This window comes from Lactuca virosa, chromosome 6 (assembly GCF_052849685.1).
Source record: "Lactuca virosa cultivar CGN04683 chromosome 6, Lactuca_virosa_CGN04683_v6, whole genome shotgun sequence".
Classification (NCBI taxonomy): Eukaryota; Viridiplantae; Streptophyta; class Magnoliopsida; order Asterales; family Asteraceae; genus Lactuca; species Lactuca virosa.
The window spans coordinates 203903529-203923776 of NC_136431.1; positions in this window are offsets into that span (position 1 = coordinate 203903529).

Consider the following 20248-nt stretch of genomic DNA (forward strand, 5'->3'; position numbering starts at 1 on the left):
TGAAGACTCACAACCAGCACCACATGGTCCTAAAGATACCCAACCATCAATCCACCAACTTGCAGGAACCCAATCAACATCCCTCTCAACGCTAATCGAACACAAATATGGGTCATACCCTTCTATCATGCATAATTCCTTTCATAGTACATGCTTCTACCAATGCAAAATCAGACGAATACATGGTCGCACACAACCAGAGAATGAGATAGGCAGTTGCACTCTTGTTTTAATTCAAGGGATACAACCAATTAAGATCTACCATTCCAATAGCTCGAGCCTAGTGTTCTCATGCTATCTTCCTCAACCTACATATATCCCCAAGGGAAACACATAACTAACCCTAGATTTACTGCACTCCTCCTTCCTCAAAACCTTACCTATAGGGTGTCGTACCAGTAGATCCAACCGAAATCACGAACCTCAACCGCTAACAGAAACATCCTCATGAACAACCTAAACTAAGATCCCACACCTTGATTGAAACCGAACAGATCATATAAATATACAAGTAGCTCGATAAAACTTCCAAAGTTATCAGAAATGCTGCCAAAACCCTGGTTGGGTCAATCCAGATACCAAACCCGCCGACGTGATATGCCAAAATTGGATTCTATGCAGATCCAAAGCCACACCTGAAAACTAAACAACACTGCCCCAATATCCGATCTCCCAATAACAAGGACATCTGCCAAACTCGATCCTGCTATGAATAATAATTCCACCACTAAACATTGAGGGTATCCATACCCAGAAACCAAAATGTAAAATGTATAAATTTTGACAATAAGTTGATGCATCCATTAAACTCCAACTGATATAACTCAAAACTTACGAAGAACCTTTTCTATTGACGCTGAAGGGAAAGACCAACGACTGAGAGTGCATTAAAAACTAATACACTGATCCAATACACTACTGGAGAAAGCCCATGAGGAACTAAACATACCAAACTTTGAACTGACTGACCGATCAACAACTGCCCATCCTAAACTATAGATATCAATCTATACAACAACCTGACAAATCCTTCAACAATCGATACTCAACCCGAGCGACCCAAATACCTCTTGAACTATTCCTCGACGTTTCTGAGAGGAACCACTGGCTACCATGAGCACCTTGTCCAACTGCTTCTTCCCGCGAAGATGAATCTTGCATTCTTGAACACATAGATCTGATGGAAAATTGCTGTGCATCCCCGTCTTGACCAAATCCTACACCAAAGTTTCACATACCCAAACCGCAAGTCCCTATGACCCATTCTTCTACAACCATAACTCGAACATATCGCTGATCCTCTAAGCATAATATCCAACTCTCCTCCAATTAGGGTTCGAACCAGCACCAACTGACATTGCAAACAGTCCCAAACTCAAACTGGTTCACCCATATATATATCATCCCTGACCCTTGATCTCATCTCACGACAACCATAGAACAAAAATCCTCTTGTGCATTCCCACACTGCTATACTACTGCTAAAAACCACAACCACATAGCACCATGCTGGGTCTACATCCCAACTCCGAAAATCACATGTCTTTTCTCTTTCTTTCTCTCTCTCTCTCTCTCTCTCTCTCTCTCTCTCTCTCTCTTTCTCCTATGAACATGCAAAGCTGGAAGAACATAACCCTTGCCGAAGATAGTGATATTCCAATCCATCTGCCAATCACTCAGCCTTTAGTTGTAATCCTCGAGCCGACCATAACAATCGCTTCTTTCTTGAGCCCCGCGACTCAACTGGCACTACCATCGAGAAAGGCCCTCGAGTCCTCAAAATAAACTAACTCACCTGGTCTGCACCATTAAAACCCAAACTAACATGGCCACTAAAGCCCAAAAACCACTAGACTCATCCTCAGCCTGAACAATCATATCCAAAAGATCGAAAGATATAGAAACACTATCACGAATCATGGTAACAACCATGCCATCTACCCTCAACCAACTCCTTAGAATCCTCATGAATTCCCTTAATTCGAGTAAGGATCCTGTGCTTCTAGTATTACGGTCACAATTATACCTTCCACACTTATCCACACTTTCCTCAAGAATCATCCCGGATCCTCTAAGTTACCTCTTCATAATGAAGCAAAATCCGCTAAACAATGCACCATACGCACTACAACACTTCCTAGGATCCCCAACTCACCTTGCTATCAGCTGCCGAAAGACCCCCATTAGGAAGTCTAAATGAAATTCATAAATGTCGTAAAAGCGAATTCGTGCATATAGGTATCGTCTAAATCTGACTTCACTAGAGGAAGTTATGATTTTTAAAAATTTGGTGCAATAATGTGCGCACCGATATCAAATTTTAGATCGATAGATTATTAGCCAAAACAATATAAATAAGAGTTGAAGATCTCATTGTTAGGATTCCAATGATATAAAAACCATCGAAAACGGATGCCGGATGTAAGAGTTATGCATTTTATATGGGATTTAATAGGCTAAGGCTGTGTAAATAAAGAATGTCAAAAACGGAGCTCGTATGAAGAAGTTATGCAATTTTGAAAATCTGGAAAACATCACACGTGCACGCACGTTGCACGTCGCTTGCACGCGAAGTCAACCATGTAGCCCCACCCAGATTGTGCCACGTGTCGGCAACCCAGTGGATTGACGTCGCCCTTATGCGTGACGCGCCTGTTTTTGCACGGTGTGCAAGACTCCAAACTCACCTATAACTACCAGCTCATTCTTTTACTCCTCCCCACACCCTCAAGTCGATATCTCTCTGAAAATTTTAATAGTTAGCCCATTTTTATTCATTCTAGCCTGCGGCGAAGCCCTGCGACACCATCGAGTGCTCAGATTGCCATAATATTCGTGTAGTAAGGACCTAAGTCAATACTCTGCCCATTTAGATCCCGATTCTCGTCTATTGTACTCTGTAAATGAGCTACACTTACTCTGCCCCTGTGTAATTTATAATTATAGTTGGAAGTCGTTACTAGGAACTTATAATTAAGATTTATCAATGATTCCAAGCTGTTAGGTTGATTGATCTACTATGGGAGAGGTGTCTAGAGTGGTCACGTCGGCTTGGTTGTTAGATTTCAGAAAGACTATATGTTGAAATGATCCTGCCTCCCGACTGTCCTGCCTGGCTGGTCCTTGTTTGATCTTGAAGTAGACTTTGGCATTGTTGAGGAATCTAAACTCTTAAGATAATAGTTCCACATAGTATGAAACTAGATTAAGACGTAGCGTTATGTACATCTAGGTCTTTCGAGAAAGGTGTAAGGTGAAGCTCTGTCCGATTCACCAATCACCAGACACCTTGTCAGGTGAGTGCATAGTTATTATCAAGAACATAATCTTCACTTAAAAATACCCATACAATAAATGTTGCTTATATTATCTATGTTACGTGCTATTTGTAAAGATAAGATAGTAACATTTGGATTAGGAATTGTTGTACAAATCAATCGCCTTTAGATATAGGTCTTGCCTTAGATTAGGAATGAGACTTATAAAGGATTGCTTAGTGTCGAATAGGCTTGACATCGATTAGGTCTCATAGTTGGGTTAGAGTGTGGGACCAGATCGGAGTGTAATCCTCCCCATCTTGGGATGACCATAAATGGTGGGTCCCGATCAGACAACCAGACGGTATGTCTCACCGACCAGAGTAGATGACCAATACTTGGCTATTCTTGGCGGTCTTGTGAATTATGTTGCTAGAATGGCTTTATAATTCATGGACGTAGATGAAATGGAAAGCCATATTCATCAAAATCTCTGAATATTGGTTGCCTTATATGACTTACACTAGCCAAGGACCCCCCTAGCAGGTGTAGTTAAACAATCGCTTAGACAGTTCATCCGTTAAGGTGATTCTTCCATATGATTGTCAAATTAGGATCTGTGAGGATCGGTTAGGATTGGGTAGATGTTTTTAGGACAAGTTATATATTTTCACATGATATGTCTTGCAGGAATGATATTTTATCATTAAAATGTTATGGGCTTGAAAACCCTACGTATCTTACCAGGTTTCCCAAACCCGGCCTACTAATTTTATTGCATCACAGGTAGTGGAGCCAAAGTTGAAATTGCCTAGTTAGGATGCTGAGTGGAATAAAGGATAGGCTTACATTAGTTATTTCAGGACCTTTTTATTTATGCTGTAACAAATGTTCGGATATAAACGAATGACATCCTGATGGTTTTAATAAAATAACTTTCGTTATTTCAAAAATGTTTATTTAACTGGCAACTTCCGCATTTCAATACGTAAAAGCGTAAAGAAAATTTTTAAATTGGTCCTGAAAAATGGGGGATGTCATAGCTGGTATCAGAGTATTAGTTTAAGCGAACTAGGAATTTAGTAAAATTCTAGACTTAAACTTAAACACTAAGTATGATCAGTAAGATGTGCGATAGATGCCTTAGCTGCTTTAGACACTTGTCTTAAGACACTATAGGAAGATGCCTTAACTATGTGCTAAATATATGTGGTAGATAGTCTATCTTCTTTATCCTAAAATTCTCGCCTCTATGACTTTAGTACTCGAAGGAGGTCCAACACCTCAAAAAGTTGGAGTAGCAGTTGTGCAAATCCCGATGAATGAAGCTCGGGTGATGATGCAAGAAATGCTCAATCAGCAGCAACGTGAGTTTAGGGAGTTATTAGCTCAGGAGCTAGCTAATATTAGAGGAAGAGCGCCGGTAGTCAACGAGCTGGTAGTTGTTGAACAAGTCAACAACGGATCAATTACTTCACATGCTATGGTAGTCCAAGAAGGAAATAATGATGACTCAGAGAGTTATGAGGGACCGGAGCAACCTGAAGTTCAGAGTAATGATGAACCCAAAAGCTACAGAAAGTATACGGGTTTTATGACTTGCAAACAATCATCATTTAACGGGAAGGAAGATTCCGTAGGAGTCATCGATTGGATATCGGAGATGGAGTCGTCTTTCCTGACATGTGGATGCACTGGAAAGCTACAAACCACCTATGCTGTGAGGCAGTTCAAGGGTAAGACGATGCATTGGTGGAACACGTTGGGGAAGATTTTAAGCTGTTACAACTGACTTGGGACAAATTCTTGACCCATTTCAAGAGGAAGTTCTGTTCGGATGAGAAGATGCTGGAATTGGAGAATCAATTCCTGGCTTTGACAAAAGGAAGCATGAAGTGGATGAGTATACCAACTCCTTCATTAATAAAATGGAGTTTGCCCTATGACTCGTTCCAGACGAACTGACCAAGATTGGTCGGTATGCCAAGGGGCTACCGTGGGAGTAAACTGTGCCAGTAAAGCAGACACCTACCTTCGAAGCGGCCGTTTGGGCTGCAAAGTCAGTCGAAGGAATGATGAAGAAGAGAGCTACTGATAGAACTGGGGTCGTTGAGAAGAGAAAGGTTGAGGGAAGTAAAAACAAAAATAGCAAGAAGATGAAGAAGTTTACGAAAACAAAAGACAAATCTGGAAGCAACCAAGAAGGGAAGTGGTGCGACCAGTGCAAGAAGAAGCAGTTTGGCGACTGTGTCGTTTGCTTCAAGTGTAAGAAGCCAAGGCATATTTCCATAAATTTCCCTATGAAAGGAAGAGTTTGTTTTAATTGTGGAGAGGAGGAGCACATGAAGGCGGAGTGCCCAGAAGCGGAGAAGGTGATCCTGAGGATCTTGCCACCAAAGCACAAGGGTCGGAGCTACCAGATGACCCTCAACGAGGCTATGGAAGAAACCAATGTTGCTTCAGGTACATTCTTAGTTAATCAAATTCCTTCAAATATATTATTTGATTCTGGAGCAGATCATTCATTTATATCTCATGAATTTGGTAGGAAACGTAGACTATCACCGCTAAGACTAAGTACCTATATCTTAGTCGAAGTAGCTGGTGGTAGGATATACCTGTTAGCAATAGGTTAAAGGGCGTAACTATAGATTTAGATGGGAATGAATTCTGTTGAGAGATCTTACCTTTTGAGTTAAGTGAGTTAGACGTCATTCTCAACATGGATTGGTTGGGAGAGAACCTCGCAGACATCTTGTGTGGACGGAAGATGGTGCGCATCAGTCCACCTGGAAGAAAGCCATTCATCGTTTACGAAGATAAGAATAGAGTGAAGTCTGGAATCATCATGATGATGAAGGCCAGAAGAAGCTTATCGAAGGGATGTTCGTCATTCCTAGCATACGTAATCGATGAAAAGAAGCAGAAAAGGGCAACGACTGATATACTTGTGGTGCGAGACTTTGCTGAGGTATTTCCAGATGAATTACCAGAATTACCACCAGAGAGGCAAGTAGAATTCAGAATCGACTTGTTTCCAGGCACGAAGCTGATTGTGAAGGCGCTGTATCGTTTAGAGCCGATAGAGATGAATGAGTTAATGACACAACTCCAGGAGTTATTCAACAAAGGTTTTATAAGACCTATTTCATCACCCTGGGCAGCTCCAGTACTGTTCGTAAAGAAGAAGGACGGTACTATGAAAATGTGTATTGACTATTAGGAGCTAAACAAAGCTACGATCAAGAATAAGTATCCTTTACGTTGGATAAATGACTTATTCGATCAATTGCAGGGAGCAACCATTTTCTACATAATTGATCTTAGGTCAGATTATCACCAGTTAAGGATTAGGGAGCAAGATATCATGAAGACAACCTTTAGAACTTGATATGGACCATATGAATTCCTCGTTATGTCGTTCGGACTAACAAAATGCTCCAACAACATTCATGGATCCGATGCATTGAGTTTGTAAAACTTTTCTCGATAAATCAGTAATATTGTTCATAGACGACATCTTGATTTACTCCAAGAACAATCAATATCATGGCAAACATCTTCGAGAAGCACTGGAAGTCCTTAAGAGGGGGAGAATTTATGAAAAGTTCTCCAAGTGTGACTTTTGGATACGGGAGATTCAATTCTTGGGTCATGTAGTTAACCGGGTAGGCCTTATGGTTGACCCAACAAATATAGAAGCTGTAATGAAGTGGGAGATACCAAAGAGTCCCACTAAAATCCGTAGGTTTCTGGGATTGACAGGCTACTAACGAAGATTCATCCAAATTTTCTCATCTATTGCGGCTCCATTGACAACCCTAACTAAAAAGGGAGTTGTCTATACTTGGAGCGAGGAGCAAGAAAGAGCTTTTGGTGAATTGAAGAGGAGATTGTGTGACGCACCAATCCTCGTCCTACCAGAAGGAACTGGATATTTTGCAGTTTTCAGTGATACTCGGAAGATTGGATTAGGATGTGTCCTTTCCCAAAGGGACAAAGTAGTAGCTTACGCCTCAAGACAGCTAAAGTCCCATGAGCAGAATTATCCGACTCATGATCTAGAGCTTGCAGCAGTGGTTTTTGCCCTAAAGATATAGAGGCATTATCTTTACGGAACCAAATGAAAAATCTATACGGATCATAAGAGCCTCCAATATCTCTTTGCTTAAAAGGAGTTGAATATGAGACAAAGGCGATGAATGGAGCTATTCAAGGACTACAATTGTGAGATACTTTACCACCCGGGTAAAGCAAATATCGTAACCGATGCCCTGAGTAGAAAGGTGTTTCCTGAAGGAAAGAGAGCTAGATCGTTGAAAATTGAAGTAATACCAATGATTATAGAGAAGATCAAAGAAGCTCAGATAAGGGCTCTAGATGAGAGTGATCTGGAGGAGGAACGTCTAGCCAAGACATTCGTGTTTGAAGAAGACAAAAAAGGGTTGACGAGGTTTAAGAATCGCATTTGGTTGATAAAGATGGGTGGGATACAAGATCTTCTCAGGGAAGAATCTCATATAACTATGTATTCTATACACCCAGACATCATCAAAGATGTTTATTTAACTGGGAACCTCCACATTTCAATACTTAAAAGCGTAAGAAAACTTTTAAATTGATTCTGAAAAATGGGGGATGTCACAGGTATGCCCAACGTACCATAAGTTACGCCCATCATAAGAACCTAAAAATGCATTCCTTTAACCTAGTACACTCGATGTACTACCTAGTGTACGCCCAACATACTGCCAGACTCCCTTTTCTGGCTTAACTTCAAACAACCATAACTTCTTCATTTCAAATCTGTTTCAAGCGTTCTTTATATGAATCGAAAGGTACTGAAGATCCCCACAACCCTATCTAATTACTTTTAACTCAAAACATACCAAACTAAAATCCTTATTCTAAGAAAGAGGTCCAAAACATCACTTTTACCATTTTATCCTTTGATTCCAAAACACAAAAACCAAGGCTGGATCGCATAACCAATATTATCAACATCCAATAAGGTCTAAAACCTATTCCATTGAAGCCCAAAGCCTTTAATTGATCCATTTATTATCCACAATCCTGAAATAAGAAGCTTCTCGAAACAAGATGCTTCATTGAAGGATGATTAGCCACTCTCGTGGGAGTGGGTATAGGTTATATGCGTATCCTAGTTGTTAGGTTTTGTATTCGAGTGGTCTGTAATGATCCATTGAGACAAATACGGGTAGGCGTGGAAGGTAGTATGGGCCCGTACTACTAGAAGCACAAGATCCATATGCATAGTAAGGAAGTCACGAACCTTGAGGGTTTAGTCTTTTCGTATTGATTGAAATGGTATGAATTATAGTATTCTGATGCATTTTGGTTCATTTTTAGTATGGTGTACATGAGAGGTTCTGGATCAGGATATGGCAGCCCGGAGAGGCTATGTTTGATGGATGATGACATTCGTTAGTTGATCGCCACTGAGGTGGCTGTGACTGTTCGGTGTGCCATCCCGAAGGTTTTTGGGTCTATCAAGACCGTGATGATTGAGCTTTTAGACGAGCGATACAACACTGTGACCGAGGTTGCTGTTGCTACAACTATTGCAACTGTTACTGTTACAGTAATTTAGGGAGAGGGTCATTCTAGTACCAGGACTTTAGCAATACTAAGCCCTCAGATTTCGATGAGGTTAAGGACCTGACCATGGCCATGAGGTGGATTTCTGATGCAGAGGTATGTTTCTTCACTTATTCATGTGCAGAGGACCAGAAGGTTAGGTGCGACTTGAACCTTCTTCGTCTGGGCGTGAAGGACTGGTGGAAGCTAGTGACCGATTCTTATAGTCCTGAGCAGAAGGCTGCTGTTACTTGGGAGCAGGTTTCAGAGATGTTCCACACTAAGTATGTTCCCCTGGTGGAGAGGGAGATGTTGGTTCAGGAGTATCTGACATTGAGACAGACGACAGAATCGGTAACAGAGATCACCAATATGTTTACCGAGAGAGCTTTTTTCTGCCCTGAGTATTCTACTTTAGAGCAGACCTAGATGTCGCGATACTTGAGCATGCTCAAGACTGGGATTCATGAGTTCGTGTCTACCCAGTGATACCGTACTCTCTCCAAGCTTCAGGATGCCACACAGAGGCGGGAGATTGAGATTGAGACTCAGACGAGGGAGTAGAGGCAGGCTCCAGATCAGTCACAACCTGCAACAAAGCGGTTCAAGCCCACTGATTCAAGACCTGGAGGACAGAGGGACCATACTTATGGAAAGTGCAGGAAGGCGCATGAGGGCATTTTTCGATCAGCTTCTGGGTGCCAAAAATGTGGCAGGAAGGGCCATATTTCTAGTGATTGTCGTCAGCAGGCCCCAATACCGAGCTCCAAGATTTGCTACCATCGTGATCAGGTTGGCCATGTGAAGGCCAATCGTCCCTTACTCGCTGCGAGACCGGTGAATGCTCCAGCCTCAGCCACCTTGAGGATTACAGATGGATGACAGGGGAGAGCTGAGAGCCCGAAGGCCAAGGGTCATGCATTTCAGCTCACATCGGAGGAGGCTCAGGGGGGCGCCTGACGTCGTTACTGGTACATTCTTTGTGAATTCTTTGCCTGCTCTTGCGCTTTTTGACTCGGGTGCGAGTCAGTCTTTTGTGTATCAGTCCTTCAGTACGAGTTTTGATATGCCTATTGGAGTGTTGGAGTGTCCGTTGCAAGTTTCCATCGCCAACGAACACAAGGTTTCTACGATGAGCATTTTTCGAGATTGTACCTTGGAGATATTCGGGGTATCCTACTCAATCGATTTGATTCCTATTACTGTGGAGGATATGTGTGTGATAGTAGGGATGGATTGATTGAGCAATTTGGTGCCATGATTGACTGTGAGCGGGAACGGGTAGCAGTCGAACCCCAAGTAGGGGAGAACTGATTATTTATGGCTAGGGTACGAGGGTTGGTTTAACTTTTTATTCAGCCGCCGGGGCTCGACAATATCTTCAACATGTATGTTTGGGTTATCTCACTTATGTGATTGACACTCGGGTGGAGAAGGGGATTTCAGTTTCAGATGTGCCTGTAGTTAGAGAATGTCCAGATGTGTTCCCGGAGGATCTACCCGGTGTGCCTCCTGCGAGGCAAATTGAGTTCATGATTGACTTGGTTCTTGGTGCGACCTCGATTTCTAAGGCACCATACTGATTAGCACCGCCTGAGATGCATGCGTTGTCCTCTCAACTTTAGGAGCTATTGGGCAAGCAGTTTATTCGACCGAGCAACTCGCCATCGGGAGCACCGATTTTGTTTGTGAAGAAGAAGGATGGTTGACACCAGATGTGCATTGATTACTGAGAGCTGAACAAATTGATGGTGAAGAACTGTAACCCACTTCCACGGATTGATGATCTTTTCGATTAGCTGTAGGGTGCATATTGGTTCTCCAAGATCGACTTGAGGCCATAGTATCATCAGGTGAGAGTCAGAGAGGAGGACGTAGAGAAGATAATGTTCTGAACTCGATATGGTTATTACGAGTTCGTGGTGATGCCGTTTGGGATCACCAACACACCAACAACATTTATGGATTTGATAAATCAAGTGTGTAGGACGATTCTCGATCGTTCAGTCATTGTTTTTATTGATGGTATCCTCCAAGACCAAGGAGTAGCATGAGGAACACCTTTGAGAGCTGCTAGGAGTTTTGAGGAGGGAGAAGCTTTATGCCAAGTTATCAAAGTGTGATTTTTGGTTACATGAGGTCCATTTCTTGGGACACCTCTTTAACCAGAATGGGATTTTGGTTGACCCGACCAAGATAGAGGCAGTTAAAAGTGGCAGGTTCCGAAGTCTCCCTCGAAGATCAGGAGTTTACTGTGTTTGGCCGAATATTATCAGAAGTTTATTCAGGATTTCTCCAAGATTGTTGTACCTTTCACTCGTTTGACTAGGTAGGGCATGTAGTTTTGTTGGGGGCCTGAGCAGCAAGCTGCGTTCGAGACGCTGAGACATAAAATTGTGTGAGGCCCCAGTGTTGACCCTTCAGGAGGTCCTGGAGGATATTGTGGTTTATTGTGATGCTTCTATCACCGATTTGGAGGCAGTGCTCATGCAGCAAGGGAGGGTTATTGCATATGCTTCTAGGCAACTGAAGCCACACGAGGTTTGGTATTCAACACATGATATGGAGTTGGGGGCGGTGGTGTTTTCCCTCAAGATTTGGCGACATTATCTATATGGGGTTTGGTGTACAATCTACACGGACCACAAGAGTCTAAGATATTTCATGGATAAGCCAAATATGAATATGAGGCATCATAGATGGCCTGACGTGGTCAAGGATTATGACTGCGAGATTCTTTATCACATGGGGAAAGTGAATATGGTCGCTGATGCTTTGAGGCACAAATTGGCTAGTACTTATGTTGGGGCCTTATGTATGAGGATTTCTATCGATTCGCCACTTCTGGAGTTGATTAGGTAGGATCAGGCCGAGGGAGTCAAAAAGGAAAATTGGAAACATGAGAGAATCAAAGGTGAGATTGACAGGTTTTCAATCGATTACCACAGATTGTTGATTCAGTGCGGTCGGGTTTGGGTTCCAGATTTTGGTGGGGTCAGGCAGACCGTGATGGAAGAGGCACATAAGTCTAGATTCTCGATACACCCCAGAGCCACAAAAATGTATCGGTATTTGAGACTTAGCTATTGGTGGCCATGCATGAAGAGAGAGATAGCCTTGTATGCGGAGAGGTTCTTCAACTATCAGACGATTAAGGTCGAACACCAGAGGCCGCATAGCAAGTTACAACCTTTAGAGGTTCCCATATGGAAATGGGAATAGATCACCATGGACTTTATCACCAAGTTACCAAGGATGGCTAAGGGATTTGATGCGATTTGGGTCATTGTGGATCGTCTAACCAAGAGTTCCCGCTTCTTGGTTGTTTGGTAGAGTTCCTTAGCCAAGAAATTAACTGATTTTTATGTGTGCGAGTTCGGCCCTCGACATGGTGTTCCAGTCTCCATTGTATCTGATCGGGATGTTTGGTTTACTGCAAGATTTTGGTAGAGGTTCCACGAGGCACTAGGTACGAGGCTTCACTTTAGCATCCAAATGCTCGAGGATATGTTGAGTGGACCATCCAAATGCTCGAGGATATGTTGAGGGCCTGTGTTATAGATTTCGTTGGGAGTTGGGACTCCTACCTCCCCCTGGATGAGTTTCATACAATAACAACTATCACTCTAGTATTGGTGCACCACCTTTTTGAGATTCTTTACAGGAGGAAGTGTCGTACATTAGTTTATTAGGGGGAGGTCGGCCACAAGGTTATGGAGAAGACCGAGGTAGGTCTTCAGATGACAGAGCTTATTCAACAGATCAGAAAGAGGTTACAAACAACTTAGAGTTGATAGATCAGAAAGATAAATTCCAGGTTGGCGATTTGATTTTACTAAAGGTATCACCATGTAAGGGTGTAATACGCTTTAAGAAGAGGAGCAAGTTGGGGCCATGATTTATTGGTCCATTTCGAATAGTGGACAAGGTATGAAGGGTAGCCTATCGAATGGATCTGCCTGAGGAGCTTAGTCAGATTCACAACACCTTCCATGTTTCTCAGCTTCAGAAGTGTGTAGGTGATGATTCAATAATGGTTCCCTTGGATAATATTCAGGTTGATGAGTGTCTAAACTATGTTGAGAGACTAGTGGCAATTTTGGATAGAAAAATGAAGGGCTTGCGCAACAAGGTGGTACTATTGGTCAAGGTTCAGTGGCAGCATCGTAAGGGTTCTGAATGGACTTGGGAACCCGATGCAGAGATGCGAGAGCATTTCACATAGTTATTCACTGCATCAGAATTTGAGGATGAAGTATGATTCAAGTGGGGGAGAAATGTAACACCCAACCAATAAGGTATTTCCCTTTCTGGACTTAAAGTATCATTTATTGCAAAATTGGTCCTTATGCCCTGCATACTTAGGGTGTATGCTGGGCATAAGCCTTTAAAAGGTGAAACTGATACATGCGAGTATGCAGGGCATACTCATGAGTACACAGGACGTACTCGTCAGATGAACAACCCAAATTTTTTAGGGTTTATGCGCTATATAATGTCATTATCTGCCTTGAGACCCTTCCACCTTCAGCCTTTATTTTCCCATTCGACTCCTTGCAAACCCTAACCATAATTTGTGAAATATTGAGCTCATATTGGTGGTTGGTGTTCATCTTTGAAGGAAGGAAGTGATTGGATATCTAGTAAGAAGTTTCAAGCCTTATGGATATGAGTTTTTTCACACTTCAAGCAACCTCCAGAAGGTATAAAGTTCTGAACTTGTTGAATGTTTCACTAGATCTTGCTAGATCTTGATTTTTTGTGCATTTTGGTCCCATAATCTTGGTATATATATGAGTGTTTTGGTCTAAAATCAACTAAGTGGATATCAACCAAGGTGTGTGAGAGGCCGTGGTGTTAGTGCAATTCAAGTGCAGAACAATGATCAAAGTAAGACAAGTGAGTTACAACTAAAGCCTTTGATCCTTTACAGGATCTCTGGCATAAAACCTTGGGAGGTGATAATGATCACCTGCCTTGATATGTTTTATTGATTTTAATATGAGATTACAATGATGATGAAGGTAATATGAGTACAAGTGTAATGTTCAAGCTAAATGTGTGTGTGGTGTGCTAAGTACATGTGTTATTTATAGTCTAAGCTAATCAACAAGAAGTCTGAGATTCCGAGATCCTCCTTGAACAAGTATTTGAACATTATTTAACTTGGTATTCTGGGTCTTAAGCTTGGTTGAAGTGACTCTCCGTTAAGAATAAGTCTTGTATGGACTAATTCTGCATATGTGAGAAAAATAAAGAAAAATATAGCCGTTATAAGTGTTAGGAAATATTAGTGGTAATAATCAGGATCCTGGGATATGATTAAAGATCCCGAGGCTTTTGAAATATTTAGGACCCTGAATATGATTCAAGGATCCTGCCCCTAACAATTTCCCCCAAATTATACATGCGAAATGCGAAGGTTAGTTTTTATAAATTTAGAGGTATAATTTAAAAAATAAAATAGATAAGACATTTTAATTTCAAACCCCTAATCGGATAGGTTTTATCCGTTCCATAAGCATCATTGCTTAGTCAAAGCATGTTATCTCTCTTCTACCACTTCGGCTAAATAGGGGTAATCGACTTAACTTCTTTTACCTTCCCCAACACTTCTTACGATCGTCTCCGGCCACCTTCACAGTAAATTTCTCTCTCTTGCTTTCCTTTTGTTTTCTTCTTTTCTCCGATCATGGGAAAGAAGGTGACTCGTTCTCGTGCCAGCATTACTGCTCCTCTAGAGAATTATTTCATTGATCAGGGGATTATGACCTATGATGAGGCCTGATCCTAGAATGATGAGGACATGCAGTCCCTTAAAGCCGACATAGCTTTTCCCTCCGATGCGATGTTCAGGTCCTTTGATGCTTCTATTCAGCCTGATTTTGTTTCTCCTTCTTGGTTATACTTCCCTAAATATCCCTTTTCTTTGGGTCTCAAATACCCTTTTTCGGGTATTGTTTCTGATTTATTTCAAGCCACCAAGATTTCGTATATCCAAGCAATGCCCATTATTTGGAGGATTTTGTACTGAATTGAGCGAGTGAATCATTCCCACAATCTGGACATAGGCCTTCCTTAGTTGGCTTACGTTTATAAACTTTCTACTTTTGGGAATTCATGTTTTTTGCTTAAGGTCAAGACCAACAAACCTCCTCTCATCCTGAAAACAAAACATAACGACGGAGCCTGGAAGGAAAAATACTTTTTCGTGAGGCGTGATTCTATTGATGGTGGGGGATCTTTTGCCCAAAGCTTGGATCGAAAAGGGTAAGATCTATTTGTTGATCTTAAGGATCCAAGGATTCACTCTTCCTATAATTTTTATTTCGATGTAGGTTTAAATTTTGGAGAAGCTTTTATTGTCACTGAGGATACCGAGGACAAGATTACTAGTCTTCTTTCTTTACCTGTAGACGTTAGATCATTCAAGTTTGAGTGTCCTAGTCTTCAAGAAGGTTCATCTACCACAACTTCGATGAGCACTGGTAAGGATCCTTCTTAGTGCTTTTATCTATTTTATTATCAAGATCCTGAACTTATGGGTATCCTTCTTATTGTATAGGATCCAAAAACACTCGCTCTAGTGCTCAGTTCGTCTTATCCGAGCTTGAAGACAAAATGTCTAGTGGTTTGGTCATGGTGAAGAAGGAAAAGATCCCTCCTTCTCTTCCTCCTAAGAAGACTCAACTCGATCACACAATGAAGACCCCGACATTCGCAATAGGTAACCATATGATGCCTGGGATCTTGAGAATCTTGGAACAGAGGAGGCGTTAAAGTAGCTGATTTCCTTCTCCCATTCCGTGAGTATTCTTGTGTTCTTTTCCATTCAATTTTATTATCTATTTACCGTTGTTCCTACTAGGTTGTTGATCATGTCTCTCGCTCCGGTGAGGATCTCAACGCCAAGCTCCCTCAAACAGAGCATGCTTTGAGGGAGCAAGAGGGAGTCAACAAGGAGCTCCTGCAGAGATTGGAGAAGCTGTCCAGAGAGAAAGCTAAAAAGGAAAAGGAGCATGTGGCTGAGATGGATGACGTAATTGCTGAACTGAGGATGAGTGCTGCTGCTGCTGTATGGGTGGAAAACATTAAGCTTGTGGAGGATCTTGAGAATGCGGGATCCTAGAATGTAGTAGGATGGCATGAGGCCCTGACCAAATTGACTGGCGAGCCTGCTGGTGCCAATCAGGATCCTACATCGCAACCAAAGGAAGGGGGAAAGAAGACGGAGGTGGCTCCGGGTGGTGGTGATCAGTCTGCAATTTAATTTTTAGTTAAAAATAATTTTAATATTTTGGGCCTGTAAGACAATGTTTCTCTTTTTATGGGGTTGGTGGGCAACCCCTTTTAATTTCATGTCATGGATGTTTTAATATTTCTGCTTGTATGATAAATTCACGTAGTTGTAGTTAGAGATGCACAAACCCAGGATCCGATCCGAACCGATCTGGTCAACAATCCGATCCGGTCAAATCTGATCCGGATCCAGTCAAAATCCGATCCGAATCTGGTCAACAATCCAAATCCGATTTGAAACCGGTTTGATCCGGATTTTGTTAGCTTTTATCGGATTTTTCGACGGTTTAAGAACCTGTTTTTGTAGAATCCGGTTTGTAATCCGGGTGTAAATCCGATTTTGAGTCCAAAAAGTCAAACCAGTTTGAATCCGGTCATCGGTTTAATCCGATCCGGTTTGGTCAAAACCGGTTTTGACCGAAACCGGTTTTCGGATCGGATCGGTTTCATTTTGGGGATCCGGTTTTTGTGTGAACCTCTAGTTGCAGTGAACGGATCTCTTTGGATGGCTAGGATACTGCAATAAATCTCAAAACCTTGATATCTTGCATTAGTTAGTCTATTATTTTAGAATCTTTGGTCAGCAAGGATCCTCAAAGATAAATATTCAAATATAATCGCAATAGTTCAATAACGATAGATAGAACCTGGTTGACTTTGGGATTTGTGACCTTTTGTATTAGGATAAGTCTTTGAATTCCATATGACTTTGAGGATTTCATATGGAAATATCCTTTCTTTAGGAGTTCATCAGGGAGGTTCCTTGATTGATCATAACTTAGTGAACGTGGGAATGATCTCTCCTTTAGGAATCAACTATAATCCCGATTCAAAGAACAAATACGAAGGATCCCCGTTTGTAATCATGGTACAAGCCTCAAACATTTTTTAGGGGAAATCCCGTCTTGTGAAAACAAGCTTATGTTCAACAAACTTTTGGGGAGAATCCCAACTTAAGATAACATGTTAGTGTTATAAAGTCTAGGAAATAACTGGGGAAAATCCCAAGTTAGGATAACACGTCAGTGTTATAGACTTTAGCAAATTACTGGGGAAAAAACCAACTCAAGATAACACGTTAGTGTTATAAACCTTAGGAAATTACTGGGGAAGATCCCAATCTTGAGATAGCACGTAAGTGTTATAAACCTTATGTTTAAACATTATGATCTTGACATATGTTCAGAAGAATAAAAATAATTAGATAATAGTAGAGCGTAGAGAGAGTGTACCTTGAGCTTGTTTGAAAAGGATCAATACAAAGTACATGAACAATGCTTTTAGATTGACGACATTACAGGATGTTGGCAAGGTGTTCCCTTCAAGGGTGGCTAGCCAATATGCCCCCTTTCATGCTTTTGAATCAATGAGATATGGTCCTTCCCATTTAGGTGCCAATTTTCTTGCACTAGGATCCTTGATATTTTGGAATGTTTTCCTAAGTACCAAGTCACCTACCTGAAACCTTCTGACCAAGTCACCTACGTGAAACCCTTTGACTTTGATGTTCTTGTTATATGCTTTAGTGATCCTCTGTTGGTGAGCAGCAATACGGATCCTGGCAATATCCCTGAGTTCATCGATGGTGTCGAGATCATGGGCTAGGATCCTATCGTTGTTCTCTTGATCCTACATATGATATATTGCTATTGGGGTTACTACTTCAGTAGGGATCACGACTTCTGTTCCAAACACCAAGGAGTATGGATTTTGGCCAGTGGCTGCCTTTGAAGTGGTCCTATCTGCCCATAGCACGAGAGGAAGTTCCTCTGCCCATTTTCCTTTCTTCTCATCTAATCTCTTCTTTAAATTGTTGACTATGATCTTATTGCTGGATTCAACTTGACCATTAGCTTGAGGGTGAACCGAAGTACACATTATCATTTTAATCCCCCAACTCGCGCAAAAGTCTCTAGTCCCTTTTCTTATGAACTGGGATCCATTATCGCATATGATCTCAACAAGTATCCCGAATCTGGTCATGATATTTTGTTTGATAAATGAGACTACTTCCTTGTCTCGTACTTGAACAAAGGCTTTAGCCTCTATCCATTTCGAGAAGTAGTCCGTCATTACTAACATGAACACCTTTCCACCAAGAGCTTTTGGTAGCTTGCCAACTATATCCATCCCCCATTTAATGAATGGCCAAGGGGAAATGATAGGATGTAACGATTCCGCTGGTTGATGAAGGATGTTGCTATGTCTTTGACAAGCATCACATCTTTGGGCATACAAGAAAGCATCCTTTTTCATTGTTTGCTAGTAATATCCTAATGTGCACAGAAATATACCTATCTAGCTTCAAATTTATAACCTAACTACTTATCTACTAATGCACCTATAGGCAGTGTACCTAGTCAGTTTATACTATAGTATAGTATAGTAAGTTGGGTATAGAATACAAGGAACGAATTCCGTATACTAAAATAACTACTAAAAAATAATCTAAAAGTAAACAATAATAAAATATGGGTTTTATCTGATTTTGCAAGTTCAAATAAACTTTAAACTAAGCACACAACTAAAAACGATTGCAAACAAGATTTAGAAAACACTTCCGTTTAGCTTCGAATCCGCCCTTTTCCTATGTGTAGTTTCAAGTATGGATTTATTCAGTTGGTTGCCAATTTAGATGCAATTAGCAGTCTTGGTCAGATCTACTAATATTTTTACCAATTAATGTACTACTATGTAATGGTCATACACAAGCAAACACAGAATTGATTAATAATGATATTTGGGCTATGTAAGATATATCTAGATAATTATCTATGGTCAAGACAATTAATCCAACACAATTATGATCAAATTATGTTCTCCAACACAACTAAAGTTGTTACCTTTATTACTTAATCTAAGATGTGGTTAATCCTAGCTCTAGCATTTTAATGGTCATAAGTACTAGGTAAACAAGTTCATGCAATTTAATGGTCACTAAACTACACTTAACTTGGATTAAAGCAACAAAGATGAAAACTTTAACATGCTAGGTAATGATAATCAAACACACGCATAAACCACCTTCATAAAACCCAAGTATAGAAAACTAGCACATAGTATTAGGGTTCATCTTCACTAAACGAAAGCCTAATATTTAGCTACTCCTGGAAAAAAATAAGCTCACAAAATCAATAGAATTCAACATGATTAAATCAATGCAAACCGAATGTGATGTGTAGTCTTCAAATCTTCAATCTCAAATAATCTCTCCTTCAAATAGTTGAATTTTGCAGGTTTCTGGCCTCTAAAATCGACTATCTCTCCAGAATATCTCCAATCCAACTCTCAAATTCGAATGAACAAAGGAGTATATATAGTAAAATTTGTGTTTGGCAAGGAAATTGCATTCCACGTATCTATCTTCTAGAATGTCGCTCCTCACGTCGCGAGAGTGTAATTCTCACGTTGTGAGTTTGGTATTTTGCTAGAATCTTCTTCTTTTAAACCCCGTTAAGCTCCTGTTTTAGCTCCAGTCCTTCCAAGCTCCAAAATTTGTCACTTCTGGTCCTTATTCTTCAAGAATTTCATATTTGGCTGCAAAATGTAATTTTGTTCAATAAGTATAAAATATCTTTGCAATTAACCAAAATATTACTTAAAATGTATTAAAATAATGCCTAAATATATGTATAGATATGGCAATATCAAAATACCCCACAATTATCTTTTGCTTGCCTCAAGCAAAACTAATATTTTAAGTTAAACTTGATGGGTTTTGAGCATAACAACAAACCTATGGGTTCATGCAACCCTAATTGCTTTGGATCTAGGTTTTCACTAGTTGAACATGCAAATTTGAATACCAAAGCAAAACCTTAGATCGAGCATATTTAAATCGAAATCTACACATAATTAGGGTTTAGAAGTTTACCTCACTTGTTATGTAGCAATAACAAGAGACCTTGTAGATCCTTGACTCTTGAAAGCTTAGTGCCTCAAATGTTGCACCTTTAATGTCTCACAAACACAACTAGCAAGAGGATGAGAGGCGAGAGAAGGGGATATATCCCTTTTATACATGAGGTGGCTTAGTCCCAAAGCTAGGGTTTGTAGGTGGAAACCCTAATTCCCCGCTTAAGGCCTAAGCAGCC